Genomic DNA, 17,264 nt, shown 5'->3' with positions numbered 1-17,264 from the left:
GCTCAGCTGTCCTAACCTCAGTGCATCGACTCAAGAGTTTCAACCCTCTACAATCTCCCTGACCTCTGAGCCATTTCAAGTTTTGGCTAGAAGGAAAATAAAAATATTGTCATTAATATATTTACAATCTAAAAGAGAAGTTTTCAAACTGTCAAAATATTTCTTGTTACCTTTAAGAATGGAATGTCTTCTATTTGTTTCTAAGAAAAATGTTAGAAAAACTAACTAAAATTTTTTTAACTAAGGCCTTTAACATGATTTTTATTTGCAATTCCAGATTGCTACTCAGTCAATCTTAATTCACATTTTAGAAACTACCATTTCCATGAAACCTTTCCCAATCAAGACAAAATAAAACACATGATAATGTTATGAAGATCATCAGAGAAGCATCACTGATCTACTGGACTGGTGAATCACTATACATGATGGACTTAACTAGACCCTTACTAAAGGATATAATGATTAAGTCACCTTGTGTCATATAAGGTTATAACAAAGAGAACCACCTACTAAACCAGGAAGAGTGGTTCACACAGTAGATCTTGAGTGACACCATCCATTTACTTTTTCTTTTATATACTCTCTTTGAAGCATGTTGATGATTCAGGCAGACTTTCCTTTGCTCATACAATAAGAAAGTTAGGACATGTGTATGGATCTGTGTGTGTATGTGTGTACACTAGATATTATTATTAATATTATTACTATAATATACAATATGTAACATATATACACACATATACATATAATCAGAATAGTTTTGACATTTGAACATCTGTATGTGAGTATGTATGTGAGTACATGTGGATAAACACATGTATATATGTATGTACATATATATATATATGTATATACACAAATTATTTCTACCATAATGTGACATACATTTCTAAAATCACTGGGCTATGTAAAATCAACAATAAAAACCACAGGGCTTAAGGGGAAAAGGGAATTGGGGTTACAACACTCAAAAAACTCTATAAGTGACAATTTTTTAAATAACTTAGTAAAAAGAATAGCACAATTTTATACATGTTTAATAGTAAAGAAATGCACAAATGCTATGATAAATAATGGATAAGCTACAGCTTTAGTCTTCTACTGGTCTTGTAGTTCAGTTCTCTTGAAATTGGACTAGTTAAGTCTTTAGCTACGAACAAAGTTGGGGGAGGGGATGTGATGGAGCTTAACCATGGAAGAAGATGGCAATGGACTAGAACTCTTAGGTATAGTCTGAGTTAAAGCATAACAAGCAAAATCTTCCTTGAAATAAAAATGCTATACAACGTGGTCAGAATTTGTAGAAGTCTTCTAAGAACTTCTATTCATTGAACCACTTTATCATGTTGTAATGGTATAACATTTTAACTTTTTTTTCCTGTCCTTTTTTCTATCCTTTTCTTGTCTTCCACTTTGATAGCATAGCAACAAATTTATGTTGCTATTCTTTTATTAAAAAAAAAACTTGATTTATTTAAGTATATATAATATATGTAAAGGGATCCTTAACAGCTTTGTTTTGAAATTTCATAATTTAATGTTTTTGTATTTACTCTTGGATAATTGTTTTTAACTGTAAGTATTACAGAAATGAAGGTAGAATATTTAGAGCAAAAATTATGCTTAATAATCCTCTAATACTTGAACCATTAAATATTAAATAATAATTAACATGATTAAATTATCTAATATGTTACATAATTATATTAATATGATTATGATAATCACAATTAAATATTTAAAAGGCTAGTAATATACTATTAAAAACACAGAAACAGTTATTACTGTACTAGAACATAAATAATAAGTATGGTATTTAGACATGTTTGAGACATTCAATTAGTGTTATATGCACATATATGTATGTTATACATATATGTTTGTGTATTTCACAAATGTGAAAGAACAGCAAAAAAACAATCTTGTAGGGAAACACACATAATGCAGTGAGGTAATAGTAGCAATTAGAGATGTGTGCTTATGTACATTTTGTGTGTTCCAACTCATTTCTGTTTAGATTAGTGAAATTTTCAGTGTTCTTTTTTCAGAAAATGAAATTATACATAGACAAATATGAAATTTGTATTATGTGTAAATTGTTTCCTAATACATGAATTGCTTTAGCATAAATTTGCCTTTTCAAAAAAAAAAGCATGACAGAAGAACTGACTGTATAAAATATATGTATATGTTGATTTTTTATATAGTGTGGATTCCAAACTTTATCATAGAAATTTGATACAAAGATTTTTTCCCCACTCAACCACTTCCTTTCTGATTCTAAATGGATTAATTTTGACTATGCAGAAGATTTTTTTTACTTCATTTAATCAAAGTAATTTATTTAATCTTGTATAATTGCTTTGCTAAGAATACAACTCCTACCCATAGCTGTGAGTTACATACACACACATATACACATACATATATATATATATACATAACTTATTTGCATTCATTCCATTCATTTGTGACATATGTGTATGTACACATATTTATACATACATATGTTTATATTATATATATATATATATATATATTTAGGTATTTGACTTCTTAATATTACATATTATTTAATTATATATACAGACATATAGTATATATACACATATTTTTACAACTGTCTATAATTTGCATTTGAGAGAATTTGTGTAGATCTAAGACTAAGTTATTTGCTTATAATCATTACATTGTTAATATTAATAATTAATAATTAATCATTACATGTACCAAATTTAGGTCTTCACTACTATATACCATTTTGATTATTTTGCCTTGTTTCATATTGCTTAGAAGTCTATACATGAAGAAAAATCATAGAAGTATACATAAATTCTTGCCACATATATACACAGACATATCTGTGTACATGTATGTATACCTACATGTATGTATATACATGTAGGAATAAGCACACATGAAAAGTTAGCTGTATAATTATATGTGGCATATATTTGTGTGTATATATATATATATATATATATATACACAAAAAAAATTTCACTAATTAATTGAATAAACATATATAGCTGGAAAGACATTAAATACAAGGTAGTTTGGGAGGAGAGCACTAGTAGATGGGGAATGAGGAGACATCATGCACAAGATTGTATTAGTGCTGTGAGTTGTTTTGTTTTAAAATTTAGCCTCCATCTCACCCAGAATGAAAATGGGATAACTCAATCACATTTGATCTTTTCCATTTCTGACCTGAATCAGTTGTGGCTCTCCTTAGGCAATCTGGTGGCCTCCTGTTCTCAGGGCCTCACCATATTTGATGCCTAACTTAATGCAGACATCTAATCTGCTTTAGCCACATGGAAGCTCAGAACTTCTGAACTGAGCATTTCACGTGACTCAACTTCCTCAGTAGCAGAGATTCCAAGGATATATCACCAGCTGAGGAGAAAGTGCGTGTTAAACATGTGTAATGGCCAAGACAAAGCATGATGGGAGATGGAAGATGGAATTCCACTTATGAAGAGAAAGAAGGTCAATATGGCTAAAGCAGAAGGGAAGGAATAGTCAATAAGACTGAAAATATAGGTTAATATCTAGGTTATGAAGGGTTTAAAAAATAAATAAAAGATATCATATCCTATTTATGTTATTTTTCTTATTGGGCAAATTCTGTGGTATGTCTAAGTCAGATAGGGTCTAGTTGAAGAGTATGCTTACCAGCTTGTCAGTGAGTGATTAAGGATTTCTGTGGGTTTGAGCTTGGGGAAGGTCTGGGATTTCATCATCTCCCCCTCAAAGAATTGGGACCCAAATTCATGTAGGGCTAAGGATGAAGGTCTTATCTTCCATATCTGCTTCTGGCTAATAAAAAGCATAGAAAAGGCACAGTCATGAAGGGGTGGAGATGGAGAAGAATTACACTCAATCCACATCAAAAGGAGGAGCAGCCTTGGCCAAAGGTTCAGGTATCTATAATGTCTATCCTGTAAAGTCATCTGAGAATTAGGAAGAGGTCAGTTTGGAAGAGATTAATTGAGTTTCTCCCAGATTGTGGCCAGTGAAAATAGGCTTTACCAGGGACTAGAGGGAGTCCTTCCCCAAGTGAATCAGCTACTGTAGACCAAAAAGAAGTTTCCATTGGCTTAACTCTGAGATAAGAAATTGACCTAATGGTGTCTAAAAACACCTGGAGAGGGAAAGAGTGTATCCCCTCCCTTTAGCAAGGGGCTACCCTTGGGAACTATAGGAAGGTGTATAAAAGCTGAGAGAATAGTGGTACTGATCAAGAATAAGTGTGCAGCAGCTCAGGCAACTAAGTCTACAAGGATTTTACCTCTGGCATGGATTGAATCTCCCTTCTGGAGACACTTTAAAAAATTATTGAAATCTCCCTAGGTTCAAGGACAGCTTGACACATCTATAGGATATTCCCTATGTGCTTGATGGGGGAATTTTAGGCTGTCAAAAATCTCCTTTCCCTCCATATAGTGCTGTGAGCATGTAAAACATGAAAAGCATATTTGGAACAAGTATTGACATTAAGTCTCAGTTCCTTTCTCAATTCTAAAGCTCCGGTGAGGGCAATAAGTCTAGCCCTCTACTCAGACATGCCAGGGGGAAGTGGTTTTGCCTCTAAGGTGCTATTAAGGCATTAGCCTTTGTAGTGGAGTAGTCCATTTTTCTTTCCCCATCTTCAATAAAACTGGATCCATTTCTGAAGCATTCATGAGTGGGGATTTCAAGAGGGAAATCAGGTCAGGGTGGCTAGAATAAACAAAATCATCAGAAATAAATGGAATTCATCTATTTCATTGAATGTCCATCTTCTTTTCTGGAAGAAAATACTCAGTTTAGCTGGGTAATTTATTCTTGGCTGCATATCAAGTTCCTTTGCCTTTCAGAATATCAGATTCCAGGCCCTTCGATCCTTTAATGTGAACACTGCTAGATCCTGAGTAATCCTTATTGTGGCTCCCCAGTACTTGAATTGTTTTGTTCTTGTTCTTGGTTTTTTTTCTGGCTGCTTGTATTATTTTTCCTTAGTCTTATAGTTCAGGAATTTAGCCACAATATTCCTTGGAGTTTTAATTTTGGGGTCTCTTTCAGTAGATGATTGATGAATTCTTTCAATGGCTATTTTACCTTCTGCTTCTATGATAATTTGGCAGTTCTCTTTGATGATTTCCTGAAAAATAGTGTCTAGGCTCTTTTTTTTCATCATGATTTTCAGGGAGATAATCCTTAGATTATCTCTCTTAGGTCTATTTTATAGCTCCATTGTTTTCCCAAGTAGGTATTTAACATTTTTTTCTATTTTTTCATTTTTTTTTTTTTTTTGGTTTTGCTTAACTGATTCTTGGTATTTCCTTGAGTCATTTGTTTCCATTTGTTCAGTTCTGATTTTAATGAATTATTTTCTTCATTTACTTTTTTATTTCTTTTTGTATTTGTTCAATTGAGTTTTTAAATAAGTTGTTTTGTTCTAGGAATTTTTTTCCATTTCACCAAATTTTTTTAAGGAGTTATTTTCTTTTTCCAATTCACAAATTCTGTTTTCCTAGGAGTTGTTTACCTTCTCCAATTCACATATTCTGTTTTTCAAAGAGTTGTTTTCTTTTTCAATTCTATCTTTCAATAAGTTATATTATCCAGACCCTCTTTCCCCATTCTTCTTCTAGTTTTCTTTTAAGATCCTTTTCAATTTCTTCTATGAGAGCCTTGTGTAGTGGGGACCAGATCATATCACCCTTTTGGGTTTCATCTAGGGATAGTCTGTTTCCTCAGGGTCTGAAATCTGCTCTCTTTCACTGTAGAAGCTATCTATAGGTAGAGCCTGCTTTGCTTTTTTTTTTTTTTTTTTTTTTACTTATTTTAACAACAAAAAAACAAAAAAAGCTGCAGTCTGCTTTTGGGACAATGAAGGGTTACCTAACTTCCTCAACAGACAACAGGAAGTAGCAGCTAAGAGGTAGTGGAAAGACAGCAGCTGGGCAGGTATCAGCTACTGTGCTGGGATCACATTGAGTCACTCCTGGTGTTGGGTGTGTATGGCCAGGTTCCATGATTCTCCATCACTTTGGGGTACACTCTTTGGAAGTATTATAACTTCTCTGCTGATCTACTGGCTTGCTGCCAGGCCAGAGAAGCCAACCCCCTGGTAGTCCTCCCTGCAGATTTTCCACCCCTAGAGACCACACTCCGCCCCAGTCTGCTCAGGGTGATCTGTCCTCTGTGCTCTGCCTGCCTGTGTCTGAGCTCCAGCCTCCTCCCATGCCTGCTCCAAGCAAAAAAGACATTTTCTGGCAATCTTTGAGATTATTTTTTGTTGGTAATGTGTTGTACTCCCAATATTTTTGGTTTCTGTCAGTCCGGCACTAATTCAGAGGCTGAATTTCATAAATAGTTTGAGGGTAGTGGAGGAGCTCAGAATGAAGCATATGTCTTCTTCTCCATCTTGGCTCTGCCCCCTCTAAATCACTATTGATTAAGGAAATGCTAATTAAAACATTTCTGAGATACCACCTCACACCTCTCAGATTGATTAAAATGACAGGAAAAGATAATGATAAACGTTGGAAGGGATGTAGGAAAACTGAGACACTAATGCATTGTTGGTGGAGTTGTGAAATGATCCAACCATTCTGGAGAGCAATCTAGAACCATGCTAAAAGGGCTATAAAACTGTGAAAATCCTTTAACCCAGCAGTGCCATTACTTTGTGTTCTAAACTTTTCCCCTCCCTCACTTACTTTCCCCCTTCCCCAAATAGAAAGCACTCTGTTAAACATGTAGGTTAAATATGTACAATCCTTTTAAAGATATCTATATTTATCAAGTTGTGCAAGAAAAATCAGACCAAAAGGAAAAAAATGAAAAAAATAAACAAAAAAGTAAAAACGTTGCTTCAATTCACATTCAGTCTCTATATACTCCCTCTGTATATGATTGGCATTTTCCATGACAATTCTGTTGTAACTGCCTTGAATCACTTCATTTTTGAGGTGAGCCAAGTCAATCACAGTTGATGATCACATAATCTTGTTGTTACTCTGTACAGTGTTCTATTGGTTCTACAAAAAATTATGAACAAGTTGATTTTAGAAAGGCCTGGAAAGATTTACATGAACTGATGCTGAATGAAACAAGCAAAACCAAGAATACATTGTACACAATAACAACAAGAATGTCTGATGATCAACTATAAACGACTTGGTTCTCAGTGGTTCAGTGATACAAAGCAATCTCAAAAGACTTTGGACATAAAATGCCATCTGCATCCAAAAAATAAATCAAGAATATTTAATGCAAACCAACATATGCTGTATTCACTTCTTTTTTCTGTTTTTCAGTATCTCTTATGGTTTTCCCTTTTGCTTTGATTTTTCACTCCCAGCGTGATTCATAAAGCAATGTGTGTTAATTAATAAATTTAAAAAGAAGAAAAAAGACTACAGTGAATACTGTGGCCTTAGAGGCTAAGTTTTCGTTTTATAGTTGACAAAAACTAAAGCTCTTAAGGAATCTCAAATTGATCTTGAAGTATATCAGTTATGGTGTTTTTTTTAAAAATCACTCAATCCACCAAGCCTAAGTCCTGTAATACTTTGCAATAGCAATCATTTATTTCTACATATGCATTTCAAAAAATTATTAGAAAGCAACTACACATTTAGGCTTATTCTATAAGAAAGCATTGAAACATATATTCTTAGGTTTTACTGTAAATTCTGCACAACATCCTGTGATTCTATATGGATTAGATTCACATTTACGGACTCAGATATCTTTTCCTAGCTTCATTTTCCTTTCTTGAAAATTTCAGTTTTTTCATGGATCTATTTGCATTTTACAATTTGCCATTTACCATTTGCAATTTAAAGGATGTTCAAGACCAACATGGTCATCTAATCCATAAGTATTACTGAATGAGAATCAGTTATTCAGTTATAAAGTGTTCTACCATTTCAAGAGGATTCCATTCTTAAAACTTCCATAAATTCTGGATCTCTATGTGTCTAAGAAAAACAAAACAAAACAAAAAAGAAATAAGACCTTTGGTGTGTTAAAAAAAAGAAAGAAAGAAACTGAGTTTTATCATTTTCCAAGCTTTGAAGTAACTTTAAGTGTATATTGCCAATTACAACTCATTGTTTACAGATCCAATGTGGAAATCTACTTAATTTAAGTGTTTTAAAAATAAAATTATTTCATTTAAGATGACAGAAATAAAATGCAATCATTCCTAATAAAGAAGCAATATGACATAGTTAAAATTAAAAATACACCATTTGGGGCTTAAGTGTCAGCTGTGACCATTACTGAATAAGTCACTTCATTTCTCTGAGGTTCAGTTTTCTGTTCTGTAAAAGGGTTTAAAAAAATACTTCTACTAATTAGCTTGCAGATTTTCTGTAAAGAAAAGACTTTGTAAAGTTTAGGGCACTTAAATAAATGTAATCTGCTATTACTATAAGTTTAAAAAAAGATATGAACCCTGATTGTTCTCCCCACCCAAAAACTTCTCTCAAATGGTAGGGGCAGTTGAATCAGGGTTTTGAGGAGGAAAGAAAAGGGCCCCCATCTTATATAGGTGGAACTGAGGATCAGAGATTGCTAGGATGCTGCAGAATCTGGTTCATGGTGTGAAAATGCTGGGGACCAGTGAGAAAGGGCATCTGTTGGGGCAGAGGGAGGATCCAGAAGAAGGTTACAAGCTTCCCAATGAGCATTACTAGGCTCCTGTGGAACCAAGGATTCTTCCACATGTAATGAGGGGATCACCAAGAACAAGGTTGTTCCCCATTTTCTTTGTGTGGAATCCCTGGTTCCTTGGTTGGAAATGTCCTGCACTGTTGCCTCAGGGTTGCATCTTGCAGGAGGTACATAAAAGTCTGGACATTTGATACCTTGGTCTACTTCCTTTTGTGGCTGCGAAAAAGATCAAGCTGAAAAATAATGTTATATTGAGCAAATCATTGGTAGACCACCTCTCCTGGTTTGCTAGATTGTATTTGGGCCAAGCCTTATTATAGAAAAATAAAAGGCACCTCCTTTTAAGGTCTTGAAAGCCAATTATGCTCTAATTTTATAGGAGACATCCTAGTGGGTTGGAGGACACCATTATGCCAAAAATCTGAAAAATCCTCATTAAAGCCACTTGCTTCATCATATAGCATTCACAGAGAGGGAGACAACAAGTGAAGGGGCTCACAAGGACAGGAAACCTCACAAAGTTCCCAGAGAGAATGTCATCTGTCCAGAAGAAATTTGTCAAGTACAGGGACCCAAGAAGTCCAGCCAAGCTTTCCTAAGTGAGCTTTCTTGGCTATGCTTTCCTAGGTACTTGTAGGATACCACTTAAAATGAGAGAGTGGTAGGGGCTTATTTTAAAACAGAGGTTTCCTGAGCCAGAGATCTTTCTCTGTATGGGTCACCAAAATGTTGTGGTGTGGACAACTGATTCAATATTGTCTGAAAGAAAACAGGACTCAGGCCATCTCCAAATCAAATAAAAACATTCATTGAGATTTGTGCACTCAGGGGTTGGTGGGTTAAGCTCCCTGAAAAAAATCAGCAGCCCAGAAAAGCAAGACAATGACATTTATGGAATAAATAATACTGATTACATAATGGGATATGTAGATTTTGAGGTTATAGAATGGTTTGCTAACATGAGAAGGTTCTAAAGTCTTAGTGAAGCTGCACATGCACAAAGAAAAGTCCAATGAGGGAAGAGGGTATTAATGTATAGTAATGATATTTTAACTGTTCTGCTTCATTATAAAGTACACCCTGAGGACAGCAAAGATGGATAGAGTAACCCTGGGGAAAAGTCCCTTCTATGCTTTGTGGTCCAACATCCCTTCTTACACCCTATTGGTGCTACTTTCTCATTGGCTGATTTCTGTGGTATGTCTAAGTTAGAGGGGTCTGGTTATAGAGCATACTGACCTGCTTGTCAGCAAGAGATTAAGAATTTCTGTGGGATTTGAGTTGGGGATGAGTTTGGACTAGGGGCAATGATTAGGATTCTATGTTTAAGCTGGATGGTGTGATTACAGAGCAAGCTGCCTTGCTTGTGAGCATGTGACTAAGCATTTCTATGGGGTTTGGACTAGTAGCAGGTTTGGGATTAAATTACAAGAAACAAAAAAACGGAGCTTGTTATTTATGTCAAGTAAGAAAAAAATTGCCTAGCTCTTTTAGAACCAGATGTTAAACTCAAAATGGCAATGATCTTTCAGTTACTTCATAAAAGAAAGTATAAAATAAAAGCTCCCCAAAACATCACAGCTCAGATTCAGAGCTTAGGTGTCAACAAGCATGTACTGTGAGTTGGAGAGGACCGCGAATAGAGGGGAACTCTGGGAAAAGTATACTTGAACCAAGGATACTTAACAGCAGGGTATTGACAGTGTGATTGATGAGATAATGGAGTTCTAGTTCACATATACTTAATGTGATATAATGATATAATCACTCTAGTTAGCATATACTTAGTGTGATGTGGTGATGTAATGGTTCTACAATTGGTACATGCTCAGTGTGCTGTAGTGATGTAATTGTACTAAGGTATTTAAGGGCTGAGAGGACTTGAAACAGAAAAACTCCAGACTCCAGATTCCAAACTCCAGACTCCATCCTTGACCATCCTCATGGTGACTCTCCTGTCTTCATCACTTCTCCACCTAAGACCAAGGCTCCTCCAGAGATCCTCCAAAAAGCTAATCCGGACATTACAGTGAGTAGCCAGAAAGACAAAGTTAAAGTATTGAGGGATCACACAAGACTTTGCAACTACAATAATAAAGAAGCATGAACTTGGAATATGTTATTCAGAAAGGAGAAAATGGACCATTAGTGAAAAATGCTAGGAAGCTAATGGGAAGATAGGATATCCAAAAAAATTTTAAAGTATATTTTATTTTTCCAAATATATGCAAAAAAGATAGTTTTTATATTAATTTTTTGTAAAATTTTGCCTTCTAAACATTTTTCCTTCCCTCCCTTACCTTCCCTTCCCCCAAACAGCAAGCAATCTGTTAAATATGTAGGTTAAATATGTACAATTCTTTTAAAGATATCTATATTTGTCATGTTGCACAAAAAAAAATCAGACCAAAAGGAAAAATAAACATGAGAAAGAAAAAACAAAAAAAAGTGAAAACTTTGCTTCACTCCACATTCTATCTTTATAGTTCTCCCTCTTCATATGATCGCATTTCCCATGCCAAGTCTGTTGGAACTACCTTGAATTAATTACTTCATTGTTGAGGTGAGCCAAGTCAATCACAGTTGATCATTACATAGTCTTGTTGTTACTCTGCACAATGTTCTATTGGTTCTGCTCACTTCACTCAGCATCAGTTCATGTACATCTTTCCAGGCTTTTCCAAAATCAGTCTACTCATTATTTCGTATAGAACAATAATATAGACATTCATATACATAATATAGATAATGTATTCATATAGCATAACTTATTCAGCCATTCCCCAACTGATGGACACACTGAATTTCCAGTTCCTTGACACTACAAAAAGGGCTGCTACAAACATTTTTTCGTACATATGGGTTATTTTCCTTTTTTATTATCTCTTCAGGATATATACCCAATAGAGACACTATGGGAGCAAAGAGTATGCATAGTTTGATAGTCTTTTAGGCCTAGTTCCAAACTGTTCTTCAAAATAGTTGGACTCTACCAACAGTGCATCCCCTCACCATTTATCATTATCTTTTCCTGTCATATTAGTCAATCTGAAAAGTGTGAAATGGTATCTCAGCATTGTTTTAATTTCTAGGTAAAGTAGATTATTTTTTTGCCTTTTTGGAGAGGCAATTGGTGTTGAGTGATTTGCCCAAGGCATATATCTAGGAATTATTAACTGTTTGGGGCCATATTTGAACCCAGGTCCTCCTGACTTCAGGGCTGGTACTCTTATCCATCGTGCCACCTAGCTGATGTAGTAAAGTAAATTCTTAAGAGAAAAGTATTCTGGAGGAAAGGGGAATTCATAACTCTTGATTGTTGGAAGTATTCTTTTTTCCTTCATGAAATGTCCTAGAAGCTCTCCTTAGCTATGGAATAGCTTCTTTCCTAGAGTCTTTGGAAAGGACATCATGGATGTGTGTCTAGTCTGTCCTGGGTGCTGTTGCAGACATTACTGTACAATACTGCTATCATATGTTGGAAAATGTTAAGAAGATAATTGGAAGATAGGCTATCCAAAATCCACTATAAGAGGTGGGGGGAGCCAAGAAGGCAGAAAATAGACAGGACATTGCTTAAACTTTTCCCAGCTTACCTCAGAATCAACACTAGATCAAGCCTCAGAATAAATTTTGTGTCAACAGAACCCATATACATTCAGAGTATAATAATTTTCCAGCCAAGATATCCTGGAAGGACATCAAAAAAGGTCTGTCTCATTGTACAGGTAGGAGAATGTGGCCTAGCAGAGACACAACTGAAGTGGCCCAGTACAGGTGCAGCACCAGTGCCAGGAATCTAACAGAAGACTCTTAGCCAAAATCAGTAGTATTTCCTTCTTGGTCCTGGTTCAGAAAGCCAATGGATCAGCAGACAATTGTGAGACCTCCAAAAGCAACTGCAGGAAAATAAACTGTGAACCCCTGAACTCCAAGAACTTGGCAATAGGGAAGCCTGCAGGACCACCAGCCCCTGCACAGTCAGTGAGAAGCCCTGTTGCTCTGCAGAGGAAGCTCAGACAATCTCCATTGTACCCTAAGAACATACCTCAACCTTTAAGAATTAGCAAATAAGTAAAAAGAACTCTGACCATAAAGAGCTACTATGGAGACAGAAAAGATCAGAACACAAACCCAGAAGAATACAGCAAAGGAAAAATGCCTTCAGGTGAAGCCTCCAAAGGGGATATGAACTTGTCTCCAATTCAAAAGGCTCTCTTGAAAGAGTTCAAAAAGAAACTTAAAAGAAAGAAGAAAAATGTAAAAAAGAAATAACAACTACATAGGGGAATGATAAAAGTCTTTTTTTGGGGGGAGGGGGCGAAGCACAGAAATTGACTTGTGAAGGTTGAGTTAGTATCCTGGATACCTTAGAATCAGCTGGAGTCGGGATAAGCAAAAGTCCTTGGTCTTTATTCTTGGTCTTTAGGGATAGAAGTGAAGGGAATGGACACAAGCTCTCCATGATTTCTCTTCTCCTTGTCTACTGTCAAAGTGACTCTGACTTGTCTTGCTCCACCCCCTAATCCCTCCTACAATTATCTGTACACACCAAAAGATCAAGCCAGCACAGAATAGGAAGGGCCATTTTCCAAGCATATGCTAATCGAATATTGTCCAATAGGTAACAGTTGTCTGATTCCAGTGCACATATTCAGAGTTTCAGCCTTTTACATCGACTGAAGAAAGCAATTTATTTAAAAAAATAAATTTAGTGAAATAGACAAAGAAAACAACTCCTAAAAAAAATAGATATCTATCTAGATGTTGATAAGCTTCTATAGACCCAAGTTGGTTAAAAAAAAAGGGGGGAGCTAGAGAATGAGACCAATTATATCTCAATAACTAGAAGTAACAAATGCAGAGAAAGCAGTAGTAGAAATGGGAAAGCATTAAGCAGGCACTAGAGAATAATCATATATTTGTGAAATAAAAATTGTTTGCAATATGTTTCTAAATTCCATGGAGATGGAGTGGGGTGCTTAAAAAAATATAAGACACATTTGATGAGCACCAAAACTTTAAAATCTGGTTCTGAGGTATAAGAATAAAACACACACAACACAAAACACTAGCAATCCTAAGCAATAAATGATAAGTTTTAAGAGTGATATAAATGATATGCTCTTTCAGATTGGAATGAATGGGGACGTGTCTGGAAAAGCTATACCCTGAATGTTATTAATGCTACACAATTTCTTAATTTTTATTTAATTTTAATTAACAAAAATCTCTTTTCTTTCCATCTCTACCCATCTCATTGAAAGAAAATGAAGTTAAGCAAGACAAATTCTAACATTAACCATGCTCTTTCACCCCACAAAATCTCTCATCCTATACTATCTGTCACCTCTTTGTCAAAGATAGATTGTATATTTCATCATGAGACTCATAATCATAATTCTTAAATCTTTGAAATGCTTTTAAACAAATTGTCAATATATATAAAATATTATGATTCTATTCACTTCACTCTGCATAGATTCATACAAGTCTTCCCAAATTTCTCTGAAAATCATACCTTTCATAAGTTTTACAATATAATATTCCATTATATTTATGTGCCCTTATTTGTTCTTCAACTCTTCCATTTGTTAGTACCTTCCATTGTTTCCAGTTCTTAATAATAATGACTAGCATTTATATATTACTCAAAAGTTTAAAAATATTGTCTCATTTTAGCCTCACAATAGTGATAAGCTTATTGTTGAGTCACGAATGTATTTAGAGTTTTCTTGGCAAAGATATTCGAGTGATATTTCTTTCTTAAACTTATTTTATAAATGAAGAAACTGAGGCAAACAGGATGAAGTGACTTGCCAAGGGTCATTCCTAGTAAATGTCTGAGACCAGATTTGATGATTCTTGAGCTGCATCTTTTTGGTAAAGGTAAAGTACATTCCAGCCATGAAGAGCAGTTCTATGGCAAAGAAACAAGATGGAGTGCTGGGTATGAAGAACAAAGGGAAAACCAGATTGGCTGAATCTTAAAGCAAAGGATGGATAGAGATAAACAAACAATAAGGTATTAAAGGTAAATTGTAGGTTGTGAAGTATTAAAAAATTAAACAGAAAAACTAGTATTTTATCTTAGTGGCATATTGAGATCAGCAATAGGCAATTGGAGGGAACTGAGTTGAATAATCACATGGCCAAATCTCCACAGAAAATTACTATGGCAGATAAGATAGAGTTGGACAAGATATTGGAGGCAGTGACATTAATAAGGAGACATGTACAAATTTAGCTGAGAACTTATGAGGGACTAAACTAATATGATAGAGAAGTAATTGGATTCAAAATTCATTTTAAAAACCAGCATCCTTAATCTTTTTTTTTTTTTTTGCCATCTGTCATGGACTTTTGAGGTCGTCTAGTGAAACCTATGGACTCTTCTCAGAATAATGTTTCTACCTACACTCATAATTTCAGTTAGAGGTTACAAAAATAAATATATAATTTTCCCCATCCAAGTTCATAGAGCCCCTAAAACCTATCCATAGACCTCTTGGGTGTTAATGGTCTTCAGATTAAGAACAGATGTAGAGGTAGAAAAGATAAGATTTGTCCAGTGGCAGGATATATGGGATTAGAGAAAAATTAAAGGCAAAGCTTAAACTGTATCTGGATGCTTGGAAGAGGTATCAATTATAGATAACCTCAGGGAATTTAGGGAGAAAATAGCTCAGTCAAGAAGTAGACAGACCTCTAGGTTTAAAATCAGGAATCTGAGTTCAAATCCATCCTCAAACACTTACTAGTTCTATGACTTTAGCAAATTACTTAACCTCTGGTCCCAGTTTCCTCTTCTGCAAAATGCAAAAAAAAATCTGCAAAAATAATAATTGTACTTTCCTCCCAGGGTTTCTGTGAGCATCAAATGAAATATATTAGCACAGTGTCAAGCACATGATGGGCTATATAGATTACAAAAATGCTACTGTGATTACTAGTTATGAGACAATATGAGACAAAAGAATATGGATCAAGTAAAGGTTTTCTCAGAATAATGGAGACATGGGCATTTGTAAACATGAAGAAAGCAGCCAACAGACAAGTAAATATCTCATTAATCAATAATTTAAGATTAGTTAAAGAGCAGGGATGAGAAAAGGAGCAATATATGAAAAAGATAAAATAGAATGGTATCACAAGCATATTAAGAGCCTTGCCTTGGCAAGAAGAAGGACCACCTCTATGTAAGAGAGATGAAGAGGGATATTGTAGAAGAGACTGGAGTAATTAATGTAAGATGAAAAGAAAGGAAAAACGAGCTTTCAGTCTTGTTTTCAGTGAAACAAGAAGCAACACTCTCAACTAAGAGGGTGAAGGGAAGGGATGTGATGGGAAATTTGAGGAGATAGTTTAAAAGTTTGGGATAGCCATTGTATTGAAAGGATTAGTGAACTGATGAGGGAAATTTAGAAGTATTATCTTGCCTCAGTGAGGATCATTTGTAAAATGAGTATAATAATTGCATTTACCTTCCAAAGTTGTTGTGAAGATAAAATGAAATAAAATTTATAAACGGTTTGCAAGCCTTAAATCAGTATATAAATGGTAGCTATTATTAATAATAGCATTGTTGCTATTATGATTGCAACAAGTGTGGGTGATGAGGTCCTATAACAGGGTTGTCAGCTCAGAGGAAAAAAGGGATATGCCAAAAACATCATTTTTAGCTGAAAAAAACCCAAGCCCAGAGTTCAAAAAGAAAGAGGGAGAATTCTGCTGAATTGCGTTGGGGGAAATTCAACAAACTGACCACCAGGTAAAGGATCTCATTAAAGAATTGTATAATAGAAAGAGAAGAGAGACTGGTCATTCATTGTGCGAGGAATTAGAAGAGGCAATGACCTAGATATTCCACTGGTATCTTTGTGATATCACTTTAATGCAACAAAGGCCTCCAATACATCAGGTGGACTTCCTATGGTCAACTTCTATAGGACTTAGACAAGATTTTCTCATATCCAGCTTCATTTATGTTAAATTAATATTAGAAATGGCACCTAGTTTCTTGTGATAGATCAGTTATTGGAAGGAATCATCTAAATCAATCAATCATTGGAAGGAGATCATCTAAACCAGTGCCCTTGTTTTATAGGTAAGGAAAAAAAGACTCAAAAAAGGATACCCCCAGCTCATTAATTCCCTACCAGAAACTTCAGGTCTCTTGTTTCCTAGTACAGTGACCTTGCTACTCCTACCCTTGTGACTTATGTTTCTGCCAGCAACAGAAGCCAGCCACACACTGCTGCTGTTTCTTGCTGGTAAAAGGACATTTTAGTATTTAATTCACTCAATCATTTTTCTTTGACTTGTTAGATGAAATATAGTCATGTTACTTCATTTGCTTTCTTTTATACGTAAAGGTTGGCTTAGTACCTTAAAGAATTTCTTTTTTGTCATTAGAATTGTTCAATTTAACCAATAATATGCCTTGCAATTATAGCACAGGTTCTCCGTTTGTTTTTGTTTTTTTCTTGAAAGTAATTAGTGGATTCTTTCAACTGACAATTTGCAAAATTTCTCCCTGTCCCTCTTTCTCTCCTTCTCCTCCTTCTCCTTCTCCCTCTCTTTTACTC

This window comes from Sarcophilus harrisii, chromosome 3 (assembly GCF_902635505.1).
Source record: "Sarcophilus harrisii chromosome 3, mSarHar1.11, whole genome shotgun sequence".
NCBI classification, from domain to species: Eukaryota; Metazoa; Chordata; class Mammalia; order Dasyuromorphia; family Dasyuridae; genus Sarcophilus; species Sarcophilus harrisii.
Note: the sequence above shows the minus strand (reverse complement) of the source record.